A 21,707-nucleotide genomic window follows, 5' to 3' on the forward strand; every position below is an offset into this window, starting at 1 on the left:
TTGAATCCATGCAGCTTGTAGATCCGGGCTTGGCCTGGACGGAAGCTCATGGTTCACCTCCTCCTCCGTCTTAGAAGATTCTGTCTTGGGTTCTTAAAGGAGGATGAGACGGTGGCGACGACTTTGATGTGAAGTCCATAGGTGTCTGTGGGCTGCCCCTGGCACTTGGTTTGGGACATCACTTCACCTCTCTGGGTCTCAGTTTCCTCTCTGGTGAAGGAGGGTGAGTGGAGGTGGCAAGGGCTGATGTAAGATGGGTGAGGACCATGGGTGAGGACGTGGCAGACCTGGCGCTCAGGGGCTGACCTGTACAAGGGCGTTGTTGTGAAGAAACCCCAGACCTGGAGTCTGCAGGGAAAGGCCTCAGGGGAGGAAATGGCAGGGCCCAGTTTGTGGACAGGCATTTCCTGACAGGACTAGATCTAACAACGTTGAGTGGATGGATTCTTTGATACACTATCCTTTCAGTGGAGGCTGGGTCTATATATCAGGGTAATTGGTGTTTTCATTCTGCACGTGCTCCCTAACACAGCCTCATATTTTATAGGGAAGCCTCCAGTAAACGATGAATGAAAACCCCTTAGTACAGGACTTCTGAAATCCATTTATTATTCTACAATGGAGCCTAAGAAGTTCATGCTCTGTTTGTAGATCACGACACGCTTGGAATCAATGAATTTATTTATTTGTGTTCATTGCAGCCCCATATCTCATCATCAGCAATGTGTCTGAGCTATGCTGGGCATGGGGACAAGACAGGGGTGAGGGAGACAATCTAGCTTATGTGGAGGGCTTACCAATTCTTAACATTGCTGTTCTCGCTCTTGTGATTTGAGGAAGTGTTGGGATCCCCAACTTTATAGAAAAAGAAACTGACACCCAGATTTCTAGATGGAATCCACAAGGTTGCTTGGCCAGGAAATGTTGGAACTGAGACCTAAAGCAGGTATATGTGGTTCAAAATCTCTGTCTTAGCTCACCTATATGCTGTATCCAAAGATGAGTGGAAAGTGTACCCTGTCCGCAGTTACACTAAACTTAAGGGAATCTGAACAAGGCCATAAACAGCCTGAGCTGCTTCCAGTTTGAGTCCTTATGCTTAAAGATGGATGGATGGCACTGGCTTGGGACTCCTGGATGGGTCCATTCTCTGCATGGCCAATCAGTATGAGCAAGGGGGGCATGGGTGGTCGGGAGAGGCAACAGAACCGCTCTCTAGGAAGGATGCTGGCATGGAGAGGTGGGTGCTTTTCAGAACCTCAATCAACCTAAACCCATTAACAAGCTACTCACAATGGGTACAAATCCAGAGATCAAGTCAAAGTCTGGAATATAAGTTTAAATAATCCCCTTCTATTCAATCCTTTGTCCATTTTTTTAATTGAGTTGCTACTATTATTATTTTTTGCCACTGAGTTGTTTAGTTCAGTTCAACCGCTCAGTTGTGTCTGACTCTTTGAGACCCCATGAACTGCAGCACGCCAGGCCTCCCTGTCCATCACTAACTCCTGGAGTTTACTCAGACTCATGTCCATTGAGTTGGTGATGCCATCCAACCATCTCATCCTCTGGCATCCCCTTCTCCTCCTGCCTTCAATCTTTCTCAGCGTCAGGGTCTTTTCAAATGAGTTAGCTCTTTGCATCAGGTGGCCAAAGTATTGGAGTTTCAGCTTCAGCATCAGTCCTTCCAATGAACATTCAGGACTAATTTCATTTAGGATGGACTGGTTGGATCTCCTTGCAGTCCAAGGGACTCTCAAGAGTGTTCTCCAACACCACACTTCAAAAGCATCAATTCTTTGGCACTCAGCTTTCTTTAGAGTCCAACTCTCACATCCATACATGACTCCTGGAAAAACTGAGTTGAAGGAGCTCTTTATATATTTTTGATATTATTAACCCCTTATCAGATATGTGGTTTACAAATATACTCCCTGTTTCATGTTTCCCATCCACTATGTTGATATTTTCCTGTGCTGTGCAGAAGCTCCTAAGTGTATAATGTAGTCTAATTTATCCACTTATTTTTTTCTTGCTTGTGCTTTTGGTGTAATTAAGAATCATTGCCTAGACTAATGTCATGAAACTTTCCCCCTGGTTTCATCTGGGAGTTTTACAGTTTTGGGTCTTATGTTTAAACCTTTAACTCATTTTAGTCAATATTTGTGTGAGATTAAGGGTCAAATTTCCAAAAACATAGCAATGGCTAACAAGTACATGAAAAGGTGTATAGGATCACTAATCATCATAAAAATGCAAACCAACAATGAAGTATTGCTTCACACCTGTAAGGATGACCATTATTACAGAAAAGAAACAAACAAACAAACAAAAAAAAAAAAACAAGTACTGTCAAGGATGTGGAGAAATTGGAATTCTTATATACTGTTAGCAGGAATGTAAAATGGTGCAACCACAATGGGAAATAGTATGGAGATTCCTTAAAAAATTAAATTAGAACTATCATATAATTCACAACTCAGGAGATCAAACCCAGCACTCTGTGGCAACCTAGAGGGGTGGGATGGAGTGGGAAGTGGGAGGGAGTTTCAGGAGGGTGGGGACATATGTATACCTCTGGCTGATTCATATTGATGTATGGCAGAAATTAACACAATATTGTAAGGCAATTATCCTCCAATAAAAATTCTGTTGAAAAAAAGAATTGTCGTACAATTCAGCAATCTGAATATACTCAAAGGAATTAAAATCAGGATCTCAATGAAATATTTGTATTCCCATGTTCTCTGGAGGACTGCTTACAATAGTCAAAATATGGAAACAATCAAAGTAATGAATGGATAAATAAAATATTGTGCATTCATATGATCACACATACACCAACATACAAAGGAACACTATTTATCCTTGAAAAAGAAGGGAATTCTGCCATATGCATTAACATGGATAAGTCTGGAGGACATTATACTAAATAAAGTAAGCTGGTCACAAAAGGACAGATATTGTATGATTCTACTTTTATGAGGTTTCTAAAATAATCAAATATATAGAAGTGGAAAGTAGAATGATGGTTGCCAGCTGCTCGGGGAGGGGGAAATGGAAAATTGCTATTCATAGGGTATAAAGTCTCAGATATAAGAGAGGAGCGCAAGTAAAGTTCTGCTGTGCAATACTGTGTCCACAGTTAACAATGCTGCACTGTGCACTTAAAAACGTAGGAGGGTTCTCTGTGTCTGTCTCGGATTCTGCTTTGTGAGTGAGTTCATCTGGTGCCGTTTCCCTGGATTCCATGTGCACGTGTTAGTGTGCAACGTTTTCTTTCTCGCTTGCTTCACTCAGTGTGTCAATCTCTGGGTTCATCCACGTCTCTGCAAATGACACAATTCCAATTTTTGAAAAGTGGGATATATATGTAAATAAAAAGATTGTATTTCATATTCTTCTCTTATTTAGGAGATAACTCATAGTTTAAAAGCAAAAATTATAACATTGAATTTTGTGGTTTATAATATATGCAGAGATAAAGTCTTATGCAAAATACTACATGCAATTCCTTCTAAAAGTTAAACTCAAGAAAAGGCAAAATGAAGTAACAGAATGCAGATCAGTTGTTCCCAGGGGCCAAGGGAGGGTAGAGGACAGACTGAGCATGGGTTTGGGGGAACTTGAGGGGGTGACAGAAAATTCTGTATCTGGAGTTTTATGATTATTACATGATTTCATGCATTTATCAAAACTCTTCAATCATAAACACTTTTAAAATTAACAAATTTTATTGTGCAAAACTTTATCTCAATAAAGCCAAAAAAAAACTGAAAAAAATGTAAGAGGATAGATCTCATATTGTTTTTCCACAATAACAGTAAATGATCCTAAAAGAGAAAGTGAAAGTGAAAGTGGCTCAGTCATGTCTGACTCTTTGCAACCCAGTCCATGGAATTCTCCAGGCCAGAATACTGGAGTGGGTAGCCTTTCCCTTCTCCAGGAGATCTTCCCAACCCAGGGATCGAACCCAGCTTTCCCACATTGCAGGCAGATTCTTTACCAGCTGAGCCACCAGGGAAGCCCAAATGATTCTAAGCTTCCACTAAAAAGTAGGTGGGTCTTCCCATCCTCACCAAATTGAGGTTTTCCATCATTGGTTCTCCCCCTGGCCTGAACATTAAAATAATTTGGAGCAATTTTAACAAATACTTGATACTTTGGTTTCACCCCCCAAATCTACTTCAATGTCTAGGGTGCATCCCAGGCATTCACATTTTTTAAAATCTTCACAAATGACTTTAACAGACAGGCAAGTTTGAAATCAATGACTTGGAGAATTCTCTCATCTTCCCTAAGACCCATTTGCACAATGTCAGGGATGAATCATGTGGTGTCAGCTTTCCCTCTCAGTTTCACTGACTTTTACTACTTGACATTCAGTGTTCCCTTCCCTCAGCTTCCTATACCTGCTAATGGTGCATGCTAATTCAGCCCAGGGCACTAACTCTTTGGATTCCCCAGCTCAGAGAGCACTTCTATTTAAAAAGGGACTTAGATGCCTTCTGCGCTTCCCAGGTGGTTCAAATAGAAAAGAACCGGCCTGCTAATGCAGGAGCCACAGGAGATGCAGGTTCTGCCCCTAGGTCAGGAAGACACCCCTGGGGAGGAACTGGCAACCCACTCCAGTATTCTTGCCTGGAAAATCCCATAGGCAGAGGAGCCGGGTGAGCTACAGTCCATAGGGTCGCAAAGCGTCAGACGCGAGTGAGTCCGCATGCATTGCTGACTTAACAACAACAGAAATCACAGAAGATCTAAGGTGCCTTTTGAAGGCTTCTAAATAATAGTATTTAGAACAATTTGGGCCTTTCCCAGTGGCTCAGTGGTAAAGAATCTGCCTGCAATACAGGAGCTACAGGAGACACAGGTTCGATCTCTGGGTCAGGAAGAGCCCCTGGAGAAGGGCATAGCAACCAACTCCAGTATTCTTGCCTGGAGAATTCCATGGACAGAGGAGCCTGGTGGGCTACAGTCCATGGGGTCGTACAGAGTCAGACATGACTGAAGCAACTTAGCACACACATGCAAAGAAGACTGCATGGGAAGCTCTGTGCTGTCATCGAGTTCAAGCCAATCGAAACCAGAATACAAACATCCCTTAGAAAAGCATCATCTGATTATTAACTGAAGCCCACTCCTGAACCTTTGAATTAATTTTTCTTTGGAGTTAATGAAGGATTCGTTTTTCTTTAGAGGTAAATCCTAGTTGACCACGGCATTCCCAAAATTCCAGAGGATTTGTCTGGCAGGTGGGTAAACAGATCCAGGACTCTTGGGGTCACATCATGGAGTTCAACACACACAGTCATACATGGACCCCGTACCATGCTCCGCAGCACCCTGGACCCTGCCTTTCAGAGGATGGACGAGAATATGGGACTACGATTACAGGATAGTGAGATGAGTGTTGTAAGGGCCCAGAGAATGGATTCATTGCTCAACCTGGAACTAGTGTGAGGGTCAGGGAAGACTTCCTGGAGGGGATAAGGATTGAGCTGAGGCTTTAAGTCACACCGCACCAGGAGAGAGGCATTCTAGATAGAGGGGCCCTGGGGACACAGGTCTGGGAGGTAAACTTGGAGGAACTGGGACAATCCCTGCACTGAGAGTCTTGGATAACCCCCCTTCCAACAGTTTGAAATTCTCTATGTGCAGCTAAGTGGATGGATTTTCCTTCTCTGAGCCCCTCTTTCCAGCTGTAAAATGGAGCAGTGAGCGGTCCTCTCTCTCCCCAGTTTCCCATGGTTCCCAGGTCAAGGCCACCATCCTGTGCGAAGCAGATCCTTCCATCTGCTTGGGGTGATTTTAATTCTCCTTTTAGTAAGTGCCAGGCAACAACCTCTCCTTTCACTCACCACTGACCAGCCAGCAGAAGAGGCCAAAGAAATGAAAGTAAGTCTTGTGTAACACACCAAACAGCATGAGTATCTGCGTCTACAGGTCAGGATGCAGTATGGCGCCTCCATCTGGCCTTGCCAGGTCTCTCCTGGGCAACACGTTCAGTTGCATTTGTACTGGAAAATGATAGCCAAGCGGAGGCTCCAGGACTGCCTCCAAACCCAGTCCCAGGCGTGAACTAACCGTTCCCTTGACTGTGGGTTGGCTGGCTTTGGTTTATGGTCCCCCAAGAGAAGGCTGAAGGGTCTGTAGAGCTGTTTTTCTTTGATTTCCTGCCTCTTCTTTCTTCTGGAAAAATCAATCAATAAATAAAAATGTGTCCAGAATTCAAAGGCACCAGTATCTGTGGCTGGTACAGAGCAGCTCTCCCTCTCCTGGCTGTCCTATCTTTCACTGCAGACTCTACTGAATTTATTTATTTTTGACTATATGAAGCCCTCTCCAGTATGGCTGTGCCTGCTTAAGGCATCAGGGAGCCACCAGTCAGCACTGTCTCCCAGGCTACAGTTCTCTGCTCCCTGACTCACTGCCTGGCTTTGAGAAAGGCCAAGGCTGACTCTTACTATCTTCGTGCTTATGTCAGTTCCTTCAGAGGAAGCAAATGCTCTCGCCCATCATGTGGTCTAAGCATTGTTATTACTGTTATCATGACATCATTCCCACTTTACAGATGGAAAGCCAGCAGCTCTATCCTAACAGTTGGCTTCGATTGCCGGACTCCAGGACTTATGTCCTCTTCCTTTCTTTCTCCTTGCTTATGATGGTACCTCTAGCTAAGTTATCTTCACTTAAGTTTTCTCATCTGTAATTAAAGACGATTGCACCAATCATTGGGCTTCCCAGGTGGCACCAGTGGTAAAGAACCCAACTGTCAATGTAGGAGACATAAGAGATGCAAGTTTGGTCCCTGGGTCGAGATCCCCTGGAGGAGGATATGGCAACCCACTCCAGGATTCTTGCCTGGAGAATCCCATGAAAGAGGATCCTTGTGGGCTTTGGTCCATGGGGTTGCAAAGAATCGGACACAACTGAGCGACTTCACTTTCACTTTCACTTTCACTTACAAAGCACTTAACAGAGTCCTGGACATATAGTATGTGCTCAGCTAATGCTGATTTCTTTCCCGTTTTAATCCCATCTCCTCTGAGAGTCTCTGTGAGAAGGGAATCTTAAGTACCATCAAGCTTATCATATTTGCTTGTGGCCCTCCTATAACAGAGCATCACAGACTGGCTGGCTTCAACAACAGAATGTATCATCTCACCATCTAGAGGTCAAAAGTTCTAGGTCAAGGCGTCATTGGATTGGTTCCTTTTAAGGTCCATAAGGGAGAATCTGTTCCATCCAGGTGACGGTCAGTGTGATGTCCACTTGCCTGTCCCAGAGGTGCCCGAATTAAACATGATTTCTGGGTGTGTCTGCGAGGGTGTTTGGGACCAGATTAGCATTTGAGTCAGTGGACTCAGGAAAACAGATTGTCCTCCCTGTGTGGGTGGCCGGAATAGAACAACAGGCGGAGGAAGGAGGAATTCTTTCCCATGTTTTTCTTCTGCCTCACTATGGAGCTAGGACATCTCATCTCTTTTTCTCCTGCCCTCAGACGTAGATTTACACTGTTGACTCTCCGGGTGTTCAGCCCTGCAGACTCAGACTGAAATGACCGTCCCCAGGCTCTTCCTAGGTCTCCAGCTTGCAGATAATGGGATTTCTCAGCCTCTATAATTGTGTGAGCCAATTGCTTATAATAAATCTTCTTTAAGAAACATATATCTGTAAATGTATATATACATGTGTGTGTGTGTGTAGAGAACATATACACATTTCCTATTGATTCTGCTTCTCCAGAGAACCTGGGTAATAGAATGCCTTTCTCTTAGCTGCTGGTTGGTTGCTGCAATCTCTATTATTCTTTGGCTTGCAGAAGCATCACCCGAATCTCAGGCTTCATCTTCACATCATGTTCGCTCTGTGCACATGCCTGTTTGTCCAAACTTTCCCTTTTCCATATAGAAACCAGTCATATTGGATTGGGGCTCACCCTAATGACATCATCTTAATTTATTATTCTGGAAAAAAAAAAAAAAAACAAACCCTATCTGCAAATAAAATCACATTCTGAGGTACCAGGAGCTAGATTTTCAGTATTTGAGTTTTCAGAGGATGCAGTAAACCCTTAACACTTATTTTCCAACTGATGCTAGAATCCCATGTATGACCTCTCTGTGCCTATCTTTGCACTAAGCAATGAAAGCTCACTACCTTCCCAGGCAAACTGTCCATGAACATCTTGAAGCGCCTATATTTTCCTATGATTCTAGCCCTCATAGACACAGCACATATCAACTTAAGTTTCCTTCTGATTCATCTAGAGAATTTGAAGAAAAATGCTTTTTCCTTTTGAAAATCATGGCCTCCTTGGAGTCCTCCATCGGTCAACTTTCGCTGCTCATCAGAATCACCTGAAAAATGTAAAATAAAACCTGATGCCAGGATCCACCACAGACCAATTCCATAGAATTTTGGGGAGATGAACCAAAGGCTTATTTGCATTTTCACAGCTTTCCAGGTCATTCCGATGTATAGCCAAGGTTGAAAACGCTGATCTGTCAGAATGTGTGTGCTTGCTCAATCACACAGTCATGTTCGACTCTTTAAGACCCTCTGAACTGTGGTCTGCCAGGCTCCTCTATCCATGGAATATTCCAAGCAAGAATACTGGAGAGTGTTGCCATTTCTTATTCCAGGGAATCTTCCTGACCCAGGAATTGAACTTGTGTCTCCTGTGTTTCTCCTGCATTGGCAGGCAAATTGTTTACCACAGTGCCACTTGGGAAGATCTGTTGGAATACCGGGAGCTTATCTCATCTCTACAGGTGAGGAGATGGACTGTTGAACGTGTTTGGGTCTTTGGATTCAACTAAATATGACACACTGGTACCCTAATCCTTAAAATATTGAGATCCTTCATGAGCTTATCTCAGATATTCCTTCCTTTAGTTTTTAGATATGTATATATGAGAGAATGTGAACCATCTGTTTCTAATTAAATGACACAAGTCATCATTGGAATGCTATTTTGTAAAAATATGCTGATGGCTCAGGACTCTATTTGCAAAGACCTGGTTGCTCAAACTGGAAACAAAGTGGCATGGGCTGGGTCCAGCAGGCATCAGAGTGGAAAGCCCAAAGGATCCAGCCAGTGTCCAAATGTGCCCTCTGTGAATGGGAACCCCAGAAGAGCTGAAGTGTTTATTATCAGGACCAGAGGTGGTGCTGATGGTCACATGTTTGAAGGAAGTGGAAGACTCTGAGTCTCCTGTATCTTTTGTCTCAATCCCATGGGTACCTCCTGGAAGTTTCAGAATTTTGTTATCCCTCTCTCTTTCTCCCCCACTTACCATGAAGCCTTTAACCCACTTATCAAACTAAACCAATTTGTACCAGACTCTGTCTTCTAGAAAACAGACAAAAATGACTAGTCGTGATAAAATCTGAGCTGGAAGTAGCTCAACAGCAGAGCAAAATAAATGCTTCCAGGTAAGGAGTAAGTTCAAGGAACACAGATAGCTCTGAGGGAAGTGCTAACTAATGCAGATCATCATAAAACTTTGTAACTAGTATATAAGAAATTAATCCAGTTCCTTCATTTTATAGGTGGAGAAACTGAGGCCAAGAGAGAAAGAAAGAGAGTAACTTACTCAAGATCACACAAGACTGTTTATATATCCAGCGAAGAAATTAGGTCTCTTCTCTTCAAGACTAGAGTTTTTCAAAATACCATCCTGCTGGGAAGTGCCCAGATTAAAAAAAATTAAAAAAATATGAGCATGATTCATTTAGACTAGATGGCTTGCACCCCCTAGCAATTGATATCAAGCACAATTTTCAAGGGGCGTCCCTGCTGGCTCAGCAGTAAAGAATCTGCCTGCCAATGCAGGAGGTGCTGGTTTGATCCCTATATCAGGGAGATTCCCCTGGAGAAAGAAATGGCAACCCACTCCAGTATTCTTGTCTGGGAAATCCCATGGATGGTGGAGCCTGGCGGGCTACAGTCCATGGGGTCGCTAAAGAGCTGGATACAACTTACCAACTAAACAACAAGGACAGTTTTCAAGATAGAGGGAAGATTCTGTTTAAAAGCAGATGAGGGCATGGTGACATGGCATGAGAGAATGGTAAAGGACACCATGATGCGTGCCCAGGTCGGATCCTTGTTTCAAGGTCAGGTAAGAACGGAAGAAGGCTGCTCAAACATGGGAGTGAGGAAGAGGATCAGATCTGTTATTGAACAATGGTTTCCAGCCTTGGCTTAGAATGATCCTAGAAGATTGGAAAAAATATATATGTATACTGGTGCCCAGACTCCACCCCTCTCCCAGTAATTCTAACTGATCAGAAATGGGACCCAGAAGTTGTTACGATTGTAAAACTTTCCTTGTGAAAGGACATGCTCTAGTAGTCTGAGTAAGAAATGATGAAGGGAAGTACTGGCATGATGACGGTTAGGATATGCAGAGGAGATGACTGTAGGGAAGAAATATGCAAGATATATATAATTCAGTGAAACTTAGGGACAAGTTAGGTAAGCAGTGAGGGAAGGGGAGGTTTTTGGCTTTGGTGACTGGGCAGATCATGGGTCTAATCTCAGGCTGTAGAGAACATGACATTTGAGGCTGGTTTGATGGGATGGTGGTAAATTCACCTTTAGACTTGTTGATTTTGAGATGTCCATGAAGCATCCAGGTAGAATTCAGAGAAGCTAATTAGATGAAAATGCCTGGAACTCAGCTGGTTCTGCCTTGGAGATCGCTGCATGTTAATTCGTATGCACACTACTTCTATTCAAGGCAAGAAATGAATCTTCTCTCTAGAAGAAGGGCAGTAACCAGGTCACTGAAAACCCTGGAAACCTGAACGTACTCACTGTCACACCTATCTTGCTCTCTGTCACAACTCTCAGACACACCTACCCCACTCCAGCGTCTTGCCATTCCAGGGTCATTGTCCTCAGAGTTAGCTGTGATGTGGGACAAGTCAGTTAGCTAGAAACATGCCACTTTTCATCAGTGAGGGCTTTTCCTATCCCACAAATCTGAATGTGTGGGCAAGGGTGAGAAATGAAGGGGTATGGCAAGGGAGTAGGCAGTGGGGAGAGGGTGCGGAGAACTTATATAAGAGCATTCCACAGCACGTAGCTGACTCTAGAGAGAGGAGAGATAGACCAGCAGCAGAGACATCAGGGGCCAGAGAAAGATACAAGCAGAGACTTAGATACTCATCTCACCAAAAGGTCAAGCAAACAATTCAGTCTTACGTCATGGCCTAGATATTGGCAAATATGACTGAAGTCAGATCACCAGTGGGGGCTCCCCAAGGCTCTGGTTGGTTGCCCTCCTGCACTCTGTGGAGAAGCTGTCCTGTTTAGTGCCGGATGTGTGGCTCTGGACGAGAACAGGGAAGCCAGCTCAGGCAACATCTTCTGAGTCCTTTGGGTAGAAGAGATAGCCATTTACTAGGAAAGGCACAAGGCTGCTTTTTTTGTTTTTTAATATTTATTGCAGTATAGTTGCTTTACATTGTATTCGTTTCTACTGTGCAGCAAAGAGAATCAGCCATATGTATACATAAATGTAAAAGTATTAGTCGCTCAGTTGTGCTGACTCTTTCTGATCCCATGGACAATAGCCCACCAGGCTCCTCTGTCCACAGAATTCTCCCAGGCAAGAATACTGGAGTGGGCTGCTATGTCCTTCGCCAGGGGATCTTCCTGACCCAGGGATCAAACCCAGGTCTTCTTGTACACTGCAGGTGGATTCTTTACCATCTGAGCCATCTGGGAAGCCCTTACATAAACATATATCCCCTTTTTTGGATTACCTTTCCATTTAGGTCACCACAGATCACCGAGTAGAGTTCCCTGTGCTATCCAGAAGGTTCTCATTGGTTATTTGTTTTATACATGGCAGTGTTACATATGTAGATCCCAGTCTCCCGTTTAATCCCACGCTGGTATCCATATGTTTGTTCTCGATGTCTGTGTCTCTATTTCTGCTTTGCAAATAGGTTCATCTGTATCATTTTGCTAGATTCCATATATCTGCTTTAAGATATGATATTCGTGTTTCTCTTTCTGACTTATTTACTCTGTCTGACAGTCTCTAGGTCTTTGCAATTCAGTTTCCCCAGGCATGGCTGCAAGAGACACAGGTCCCTGATGACGCTTGATCTCCACACATCTCAGATGAAAGTTCACAAAAAGGCTCCCAAACAAGCTTCCTTGGTGGTTCAGTGGTAAAGAATCCGCCTGCTGGTGCAGGAGATGCCAGTTCAATTCCTGATTCAGGAAGACCCCACTTGCCTCAGAGCAGCTGAGCCTGTGGACCACAATGACTGAGCCTGTGTTCTAAAACCTGGGAGCCACAACTTCTGATCCCAGGTGCCACAAATACTGACACGGGCACACCTAGACCCTGTGCTCCACAATAAGAGAAGCCCTCTCAGTGAGAAGCCCATGCGCTGCAGTTAGAGAGTAGCCCCTGCTCACAGCAACTCAAGAAAAACCCTTGAAGCAACAAAGACCCAGCACAGTTGAAATAAATAAATACATTTTTTAAAAGTTTCCCAAAGAATGAGGACTTCCCCAAGATCAGAGTCCTTCTGAAATTATGCATGATCTAAAATTCAGATCTTACCACATATGAGCACCATGCAAGGCAACTGACATACACTTTCCTACTCAATCCCCATATAAATTTTGCCAAGGTTTTGTTTTTCTACCTCGACTATGCTAGCCTAACCAATCAATGGTGAATAGGGTCTGTCTAGATCACTTCTGGTCACTATCCACTGCTTGTATAAAAACATGGATACATCTATAGACTAATACATTTCCAGGACTGGGAGGGCAGTCCACTCTGATTCAAGTATTGACCTTGACCTTATTAAGGGATATTGCTGGTTTGTCCAAGGATGTAAAAAGTGATTTACTAAATGCTAGGAACCCCCAATTTAAGTTTAAGCTTTAATGTTCTTGAGCTATTCTTATAATTACAAACCATGCCCTGCACCCTTGAATAGTAGTTTCCTCATATTGTATTCTGGAGAAGACAATGGCACCCCACTCCAGTACTCTTGCCTGGAAAATCCCATGGACAGAGGAGCCTGGTAGGCTGCAGTCCATGGGGTCGCTAGGAGTCAGGAACGACTGAGCGACTTCACTTTCACTTTTCACTTTCATGCATTGGAGAAGGAAATGGCAACCCACTCCAGTGTTCTTGCCTGGAGAATCCCAGGGATGGGGAGGCCTGGTGGGCTGCCGTCTCTGGAGTTGCACAGAGTTGGACACGACTGAAGCGACTTAGCAGCAGCAGCAGCATATTGTATTCTTGCCTGGAGAATCCCATGGACAGAGGAGCCTGGTGGGCTATAGTCCATGTGGTCGCAGAGAGTCAGACACGACTGAGCGACTTCACTCACTCACTCACTCACTCACTCACTCATATTGTAATAGAGATAATAATACCTAACATGAATTTTTTAGATTAAACATTGAAAATGTTCCCAATAGGTTACATTTGCTAGCTTGGTCTCACTATTTTTAAGGTCAACTGCTGCTACTGCTAAGTTGCTTCAGTCGTGTGCAACCCTATAGATGGCAGCCCACCAGGCTCCTCTGTCCCTGGGATTCTCCAGGCAAGAATACCTGAGTGGGTTGCCATTTCCTTCTCCAATGCATGCATAGATGCTAAGTCGCTTCAGTCATGTCTGAATCTGTGTGACCTTATGGACAGCAGCCCTCCAGGTCTTCAGTCCACAGGATTCTCCAGGCAAGAATGCCGGAGTGGGTTACCATTTCCTTCTCCCACAGGTCAACTAGGGAGTGACGAAAGCACCCAAATATTGGGCTCTAGCCCCAAACTACATGTTACCTTTGTGTTGATTTTGATGAGATGCACTTGGAATCATCACATTTGAATATCTCTAAGCTTGAACAATCTAATTCAATAGAACTTTTGCTCCAATGGAAAAATAAGATTATCCTTCTAAAATTGAGCCTTGATTAAGTCAAAGATCTCCCTTGGTAATTGTCACACTGCACTTGAAAATATGTGGGTTATATTCAAATATCTTTTGACTGACCCCTAACATAATTTTACAAGAATAAGAGAACAGACTCTGTATGATTTCAATACCTTTACACCTTGAATTTCTGCACCGGGTTTTATGTCTCTGGATATGTTCCTGTGTCTCCTAGTTTACAGTCTATGGGAACTTGAACAGAATTTATATCCTACTGCTGTGTGGAAATTGTATAAATCTTAATTATATCCAATTGGTTCATAATGCTTTTCAGGTCTGTTATATTCTTCTGCTTCTCGACTTCTACATTCATTCTATTCATCTTTGAGAATTAGATGTTGAAACTCCAATGAAAAATCTCAATTTATCTACTTAAACAATTGGAATGGGATTCCATTCCATTCCATTCCATGTCCATGGGATTTCCCAGGTAAGAATACTGGAGTGGGTTGCCATTTCCTCCAACAGAGGATCTTCCCAACCCAGGGACAGAACCCATATCATCTGTGACTACTGCATTGCAAGTGGATTCTTTACTGCTAAGCCACCAGGGAATCCCAAATTAAGTAGCAAGGATATTTAGGGATAGGGACAGCCCTGATTTGATCTTAAAAGGTGCAGGGCCTTTAAAACCAGACTTTTCTGCATCTGTGTCAGGCAAGGCAGAGCGAAGTTGGTTTGGAGCCCAATCCCTGCTGACTCACAGTGTGGGCACTCTTAACGCGCAGAGAACTGTCCGCTCCAGAGAACAATGTCCCCCTTGTGAAGATCGCTGCATTCCAGAGCCTGGGCTTCCTCCACCACAGGGCTCAGCGTGCCCGGGTGAGGAGGCTGAAGCATTCATGCAAGTGAGACTGTACGTTCCAGTGTTTTCTGTGGCTCCTCTCCCTTCCTGTCTGAAGGAGTCTAATTGGATGCAGCTGGACCATCCCAGCGCTCTGTGCTTGCAAGCTTGAGAAGGAGGAGTGGGAAAAGCAGTTCCCACCATGCTCTGAGCCCACAGGCCACCGGAGACCCCTGAGATAAGGGCTCAGCATCGCATTCAAGTCACTGCATGTGTTTTCCCAACTGCCAAGACCTGCTACACAAACTGAAGTCACTCTTTAAGAATGCTTGCAGATTAAATTTATCTCCAGCTTGAGACACTGGGAATAAAAATTAATAACAAGAAGAATAGTAATAGTTTGTAGCATTACTTACCTCCCCAAATGGTTTCCCTGGTGCGATCAGCTGATGGACTACAGTAACTTTGTTCTGAAAACAAGACATTTGCAGACCAGGGTACAAAGAAAAGGTAGGTAGTGTGATGGGAAGAGCATGATTTGGGTTCCAGATCCAGCTCTGTGAATTACCAATTGCGTCACCTCGGGCACATCACTTAAGACTGAAATCCGAATCTCTGTTTCCCCAGGTTACAAATGAGCACACGTAAAAGCACTTTACCAACTGAAATGAAGACTTATAAAAAGTGTGATCAGATAACCACAAAACTGGGCTTTTTTCATTTCTTTACTTTTTTTTTTTTTTGAAAGAGCAGAAGGTATATATCTATATGAATGTATTTCCTTTCAAGAGTTTGTGGAGAGCTTATTCTTATGGTATAGTAATCCTCAGAACACTTTTTGACTCCCAAACTGGAAGTTGATAGAGTGCTTGCTTATGAAACACTTGGCTTTGTATGACATGATTTTAATCACATCCTTTTGTACTTAGTTATTTTTATCTCCATTGATAAGTCACTCCATTTATTTCCTTGCCTTGTCTCTGAGTGCCTTTTGGCTCTTTATAAAAATCAAATGCTTTCTCAAAATTCAAAGATTTGACAGCAGTGAAGAAATCTCTAAGTTTGTTCCTCCACTTTTTTTTTTTTGTTTCTTTAAAATTTATTTATTTTCAATTGGAGGATAATTGCTTTACATTGTTGTGTTGGTTTCTGCCATACATCAACATGAATAAGCCATAGGTATATATACATCCCCTCCCTCTTGAACCTACCTCCCACCTTCCACCCCATCACACTCATCTAGGTTGTCACAGAGTACCGTGTTCCTCCACTTCTTAAATAAATCTTTTGCATATTGTGAGCAACCATGCACAGGGTCTACCTTTCCCTGCTGGCTGCTTTGCAAGAGAGAAACTTACATGAATTGGATGCTTACTGTATGCCATGCTCTCTCCATGTTAGGTGTGTCTCATGCACATCTGACTTTCTCTTCATAATAGTATTGCAAAATAGATAATGTTATCTCTAAAGATAAAAGACTCTGAAACACGGCTATTTTAACTTGTTTTAGTCTCTCTGTTTTGCTAACTCTAATGTATGTGTCTGGAGAAGAAAATGGCAACGCACTCCAGTGTTCTTGCCTGGAGAATCCCAGAGACTGGAGAGCCTGGTGGGCTGCTGTCTATGGGGTCGCACAGAGTCAGACACGACTGAAGTGACCTAGGAGCAGCAGCAACGTATGTGTCAATTCTGAGTCAAACATTTTTGAAACACAGGAAAGCTAAATTAGACCTCAGTTCTCTTGGAAACCAGAGTCTGGGTCCTTTTACCTCCACACCAGGTTTCTTCTTCATCCATGAAGACATCCACACCAAATAACCAGTCTCATCATTTTATAGTCACACCTTCTCCCCTTATTTGTTCATTCAACCATATTTGTGGAGCACCTTTTGCTAATATGGTCCTAAAGGGGACCTGTGAGACATCCAAGTGTGTATGAGACTCAGACTTTTCTGACTCTGTATGTTCAAAGTGTTCCATTTCCCCAGAGACACAAAGTATCTCAATAGAATCATGTTTAATAATTACTAGAAATGAATATGATACAAAATTAATCCTTTACATACCCTACTACAAACTGATAATGCTTTGTTGTCAGGACAATCATAAGAATATTTTAGCTGGATTCAGGTAAGATAAAAAGGAGGTTTACATATACACAATGGAATATTACTTAGCTATTAAAAAGAAGACATTTGAATCAGTTCTAATGAGGTGGATGAAACTGGAGTCTATTATACAGAGCTAAGTAAGTCAGAAAGAAAAACACCAATACAGTATATTGGTGTTATATATATATAACACATATATATGAAATTTAGAAAGATGCTAACGATGATCCTATATGCGAGACAGCAAAAGAGACTCAGATATAAAGAACAGCTTTTGGACTCTGGGAGAAGGTGAGGGTGGGATGATTTTGAAACATGTATATCACCATGTGTGAAATAGATGACCAGTCCAAGTTCGATGCATGAAACAGGGCACTCAAAGCCGGTGTACTGGGACAACGCAGAGGGATGGGATGGGGAGGGAGGCGGGAGGGGGATTCAGGATGGGGGACATATGTACACCCGTGGCTGATTCAGGTCAATGTGTGGCAAAACCACCACAATATTGTAAAGTAATTAGCCTCCAATTAAAATAAATTATTTAAAAACAAACAAAAAATTTACTCTAAAATAATTAAATGTTAAAATAAAATAAAATAATAAAATAATTAAACCTTAAAATAAAAAATAAAGATACATCTAAAAAAGGGGAGGTTTAGAATAGAAATATATATATACACAAATAAATATACATGTAAATATATATTGAGTTATATTTGCCCTTTGACTTTCATTATACTATTGGCAATACAATTCTGTGAATCAAAAATAATATAATATATCTCCCACATTGAGCCAGGTTGTAACAACAGGGCTAGCTTTAGCATCCCACTTGAAAAAAAAGTCAAACTAATGAAACATATGAGGTTTTCAAGGCACTGAACATAAAGCAACTAAAGACAGTGATCAATGACAGAAAACAACTGAGGTGTGCCCTACAATTGTTCCGGTTTACCGCCTTGAGACAGTTTACCAACTACGCTGCAAGAAGAGGGAACCTAGGCAGAACGTGGTGAACTTCTTGGGTAAAGAAACAAAGATGAGATTTCAGGGAAACCATGGAAGCCAGCATTTGCAGGAAGAGTATTAAAGAGGTAAATATGCAGACAAATACAAAGGAGCTTCCTTAGGTTTCCACCAGGATACTGATACAGACAAGCATGTGAACAAATTACCCAAGACTGGAGAAAAGAACCATCCAAAGGGAACAGGGCTCAGCTCTCACACATGGCTGGAAATAGTACCTGTTTCCACCAGCCAGAATGGAAAAACTCGATGTACCCTCTGCTTTGGGTAGAATACGCAGGAGTCTTGGCTCAGTAATGGAGGAGAAACCATAAATTTCTCTTATCTGCCTAATGAATGATTAAAAATAAGAATCTGAAGGATCAAACGTCTTCTAAATAAGTGCATTACAGAATCTGTGGTGGTGGTTTAGTTGTGCCTGACTCTTGCAACTTCATGGACTAAAGTCTGGCCAACTCCTCTGTCCATGGGATTTCCCAGGCAAGAATACTTGAGTGGGTTGCCATTTCCTTCTTGAAGGGATCTTTTCCACCCAGGGATTGAACTTGCATCCCCTGCATTTCAAGCAGATTCTTTACCAACTGAGCCACGAGGGAAGTCTTAAAGATCAAGAGCATTTATGTTTTATACATATATATATTTAACAAGATAATAGCTATATTGTCTTGTATCCAATCAAAGGTTTTGACCCAGAACTGACACCTATGTTATTTTTTTTTGACACCTATGTTAGAATCAGCAAACAGAGAGACTAAAATAGTTATTATAAATGCATTTCAAGTATTCATGAAGTTAAGTAGAGACATGAAAGAATTTTTTTAAGGCTGAATTGAATTCCTAGAGAGAGAAATTGCAACACTGGATAGGATTAATGTCCTATTAGACATTTCAGAAGAAAAGATAATGAACCTAAAGGCAGAGAAATAGAAACAACTGAAACGAACCACTGATAGAATAATAATTTTAAAATGAAAAAGAAGCATAACATCAATGAACTGTAAAAGCCTGTAAACATCTCTGTATGTATTTTGTAGTCCTTGAATTAGAGAAGAAAAAAAGGGCACAAAAAAAATTTTGAAAAAAATGGCCAAAAATTTTTTTAATTTAACGAAGCTCTAAACTACAGATCTAAAATGTATAAAGAAAATTACACCATGGCACAATAATCAAATTGCTCAAAACCAGCAATAAAGACAAGTTCATAAAAAAACAATCATAACAAAGAAGATATATTTTATACAAAGGAAAGAGATAAGGATGACAGGAACATCTCCTCCAAAACAATGCAAGCAAGCAGACAGGGCAAGAACATCTTTAAAGTACTGATGGAAACAAAATGCAAACCTTGAATTCTATTAGTTTTTTTTAGTGTTGGTCACTCAGTTGTGTCCAATTCTTTGCAACCCCATGAACTGTAGCCCACCAGGCTCCTCTGTCCATGGGATTTCCCAGGCAACAATACTGGAGTAGGTTGCCATTCCCTTCTCCAGGGGATCTTCCCAACCAACGAATCAAACCCGCATCTCCTACGTCTCCTGCATTGCAGGCAGATTCTTTACCATCTGAGCCATACCCACAAAAATATCTTCAAAAACCAAAAGAGAAATTAAGACATTTTGAAAAAACAAAAGCTGAAAGCCTCATCACCAACAGATAAGTTCTCTGAAAATGTTAAAGGAAGTCTTTCAGGCTTCCTTTCAATCTTTCAGGAAAAGAATCTTTCAGGAAAAAGATATCAAATGGAAATATGAATTTGGGCAAAGGAATAAAAGGCAATAAAAATGATACTGCATAAAGAAGTAGATTTTTTTTTAATTATGGAAATCATTTCCCATGATAACTGATTGTAAATGAAAATAACAACATGTATAAGTAAAACATATGACAGCAATAACATGGAGTCTGTGAGAGGAGGAATGTAAACATCGTATTAAAGTTCTAACACCATATGCAAAGTGGCATATCACTTATATGTAGACTGTGATAAGTTAAAGATGTGCTTTGTAAATCCTATAAAACCACAAAAATAAGAAAACAAAGAGCTGTAGCTGGGAAAAACCAAAAGAGAAGACAAAATGAAATTATGAAAAAATGTACAATTAACCCAAAGTGAAGACAAAAAAGAAGAAAATGGGAACAATAACAGTTGGAATTCTTTTAAATTTTAAATAAGACGATAGACTTAAACCATATAAACACCTTAAATTTAAATAGTCTAGAAACTTCAATTAAAAGATAGAAGTCATAATTTACAAAAAAGAACTGTCCAATTATATGCTGACTATAGAAACACATTTTAAATATAAAGATACAAATAGGTTAATTGTAAAAGGATATAAGAAGATACAACATACTAATGTTACTCAAAATAAAACTACATTGGCTATATTACTATCAAAATATATATTTAAAGGAAAGATTATTACTTGGAATAAAGAAAATAATTTCATAATGATAATGATAAAATGCATGAAAGTCTTGTACATTGCAAACTATATACATTGTATAGAAGAATTAAAGGTGGCCTAAAAATCAGAGAGATATACTCTGTTCCTGGATCAGAAAACTCAACATTGTTAAGATATAAATTATAATCAAGTTAGCTTATCAGTTCAGTGAAATACCAATAAAAATTTCAACAGGCATTTCACTAGTAATCAACTCATGATTCTAAAATCCATGTGAAATTATACAGGACCTAAAACAGCCAAAATAAATTTAAAAAAGAATAACAAACATAATAACAAACTTATAACAAACAAATAACACCCTGATTTTGAGTTATTATAAATCTGCAGTGTGGTATTAGTGTAAGAAATTGGATCAGTAGAAGAGAATAGAGTCCAGAAACCAACCCATATGCATTTGGATAATGGATTTTCAACAAAGATGCAAAAGCAATTCCGTGGAAAAGGGATAACATTGTCAATAAATGATGTTGCAACAATTTGATATCCATATGCAAAAAATAAACTTAAATCCATGTCTTGCATCATATACAAAAATAACTCAAAATATCAATAGATGATCAATTTACATGTATAAACTAAAACTATGAAACTTCTTGTAGAATACTTTTGTGAGTTTGAGTTAGGGAGAGATAACACACTAAAAACAGGATCCACAAAAAAGTAAATCGGTAAGTTGGACTTCATCCAAATTAAAAATTTCTGCTCTTTGAAAGACATAAAATAATGAAAATAAAAACCCAAGAAAAGGGGAAAATATTTACCAAGCATGTATCTGACAAAAGACTTGCATCCAGAATACATAACAAATCTTCAAAATTCAGTAACAAGAAAACAAAACTCAAAAAACAACAACAAAATAAAAACAGAAAACTATCTGAAAAGACATATGACTAATGAAGTTGCAAGCACATGGAAAATAAGAACATGAAAATAATATCTCTATGACTAATCAATAGGGAAATGCAAATTAAAACCACAATGAGACACCACTGCATACTTTAGAATTGCTAAAATTAAAAAGAATGACCTTTTCAAGTGCTGGTGAGGCTATGCAACTCTAAATCACCTCTGATGTGATATAAAATGGTGCAACCACTCCAGGAGCCAGGTTCTTAAAAAGTTAAACAGGGATCTACCATATGGCCCATTCTATCCCTAATTTATCTAGTCAAGAGAAAATAAAACATGTGCCCATAAAAAGATGTGTCCAAACATGCTCACAGTGGTTTGAATTATAATAGACCAGACCTGGAAATAACCCAAAGGCCAATAGCAGGTGAATGAATAAACAAACCATAGTATACCCAAACAATGGAATAAGAAGGACCATGA

This window comes from Bos grunniens, chromosome 11, assembly GCF_055505025.1.
Source record: "Bos grunniens cultivar Pamir isolate PY7600 chromosome 11, Bosgru_T2T1.0, whole genome shotgun sequence".
NCBI classification, from domain to species: domain Eukaryota; kingdom Metazoa; phylum Chordata; class Mammalia; order Artiodactyla; family Bovidae; genus Bos; species Bos grunniens.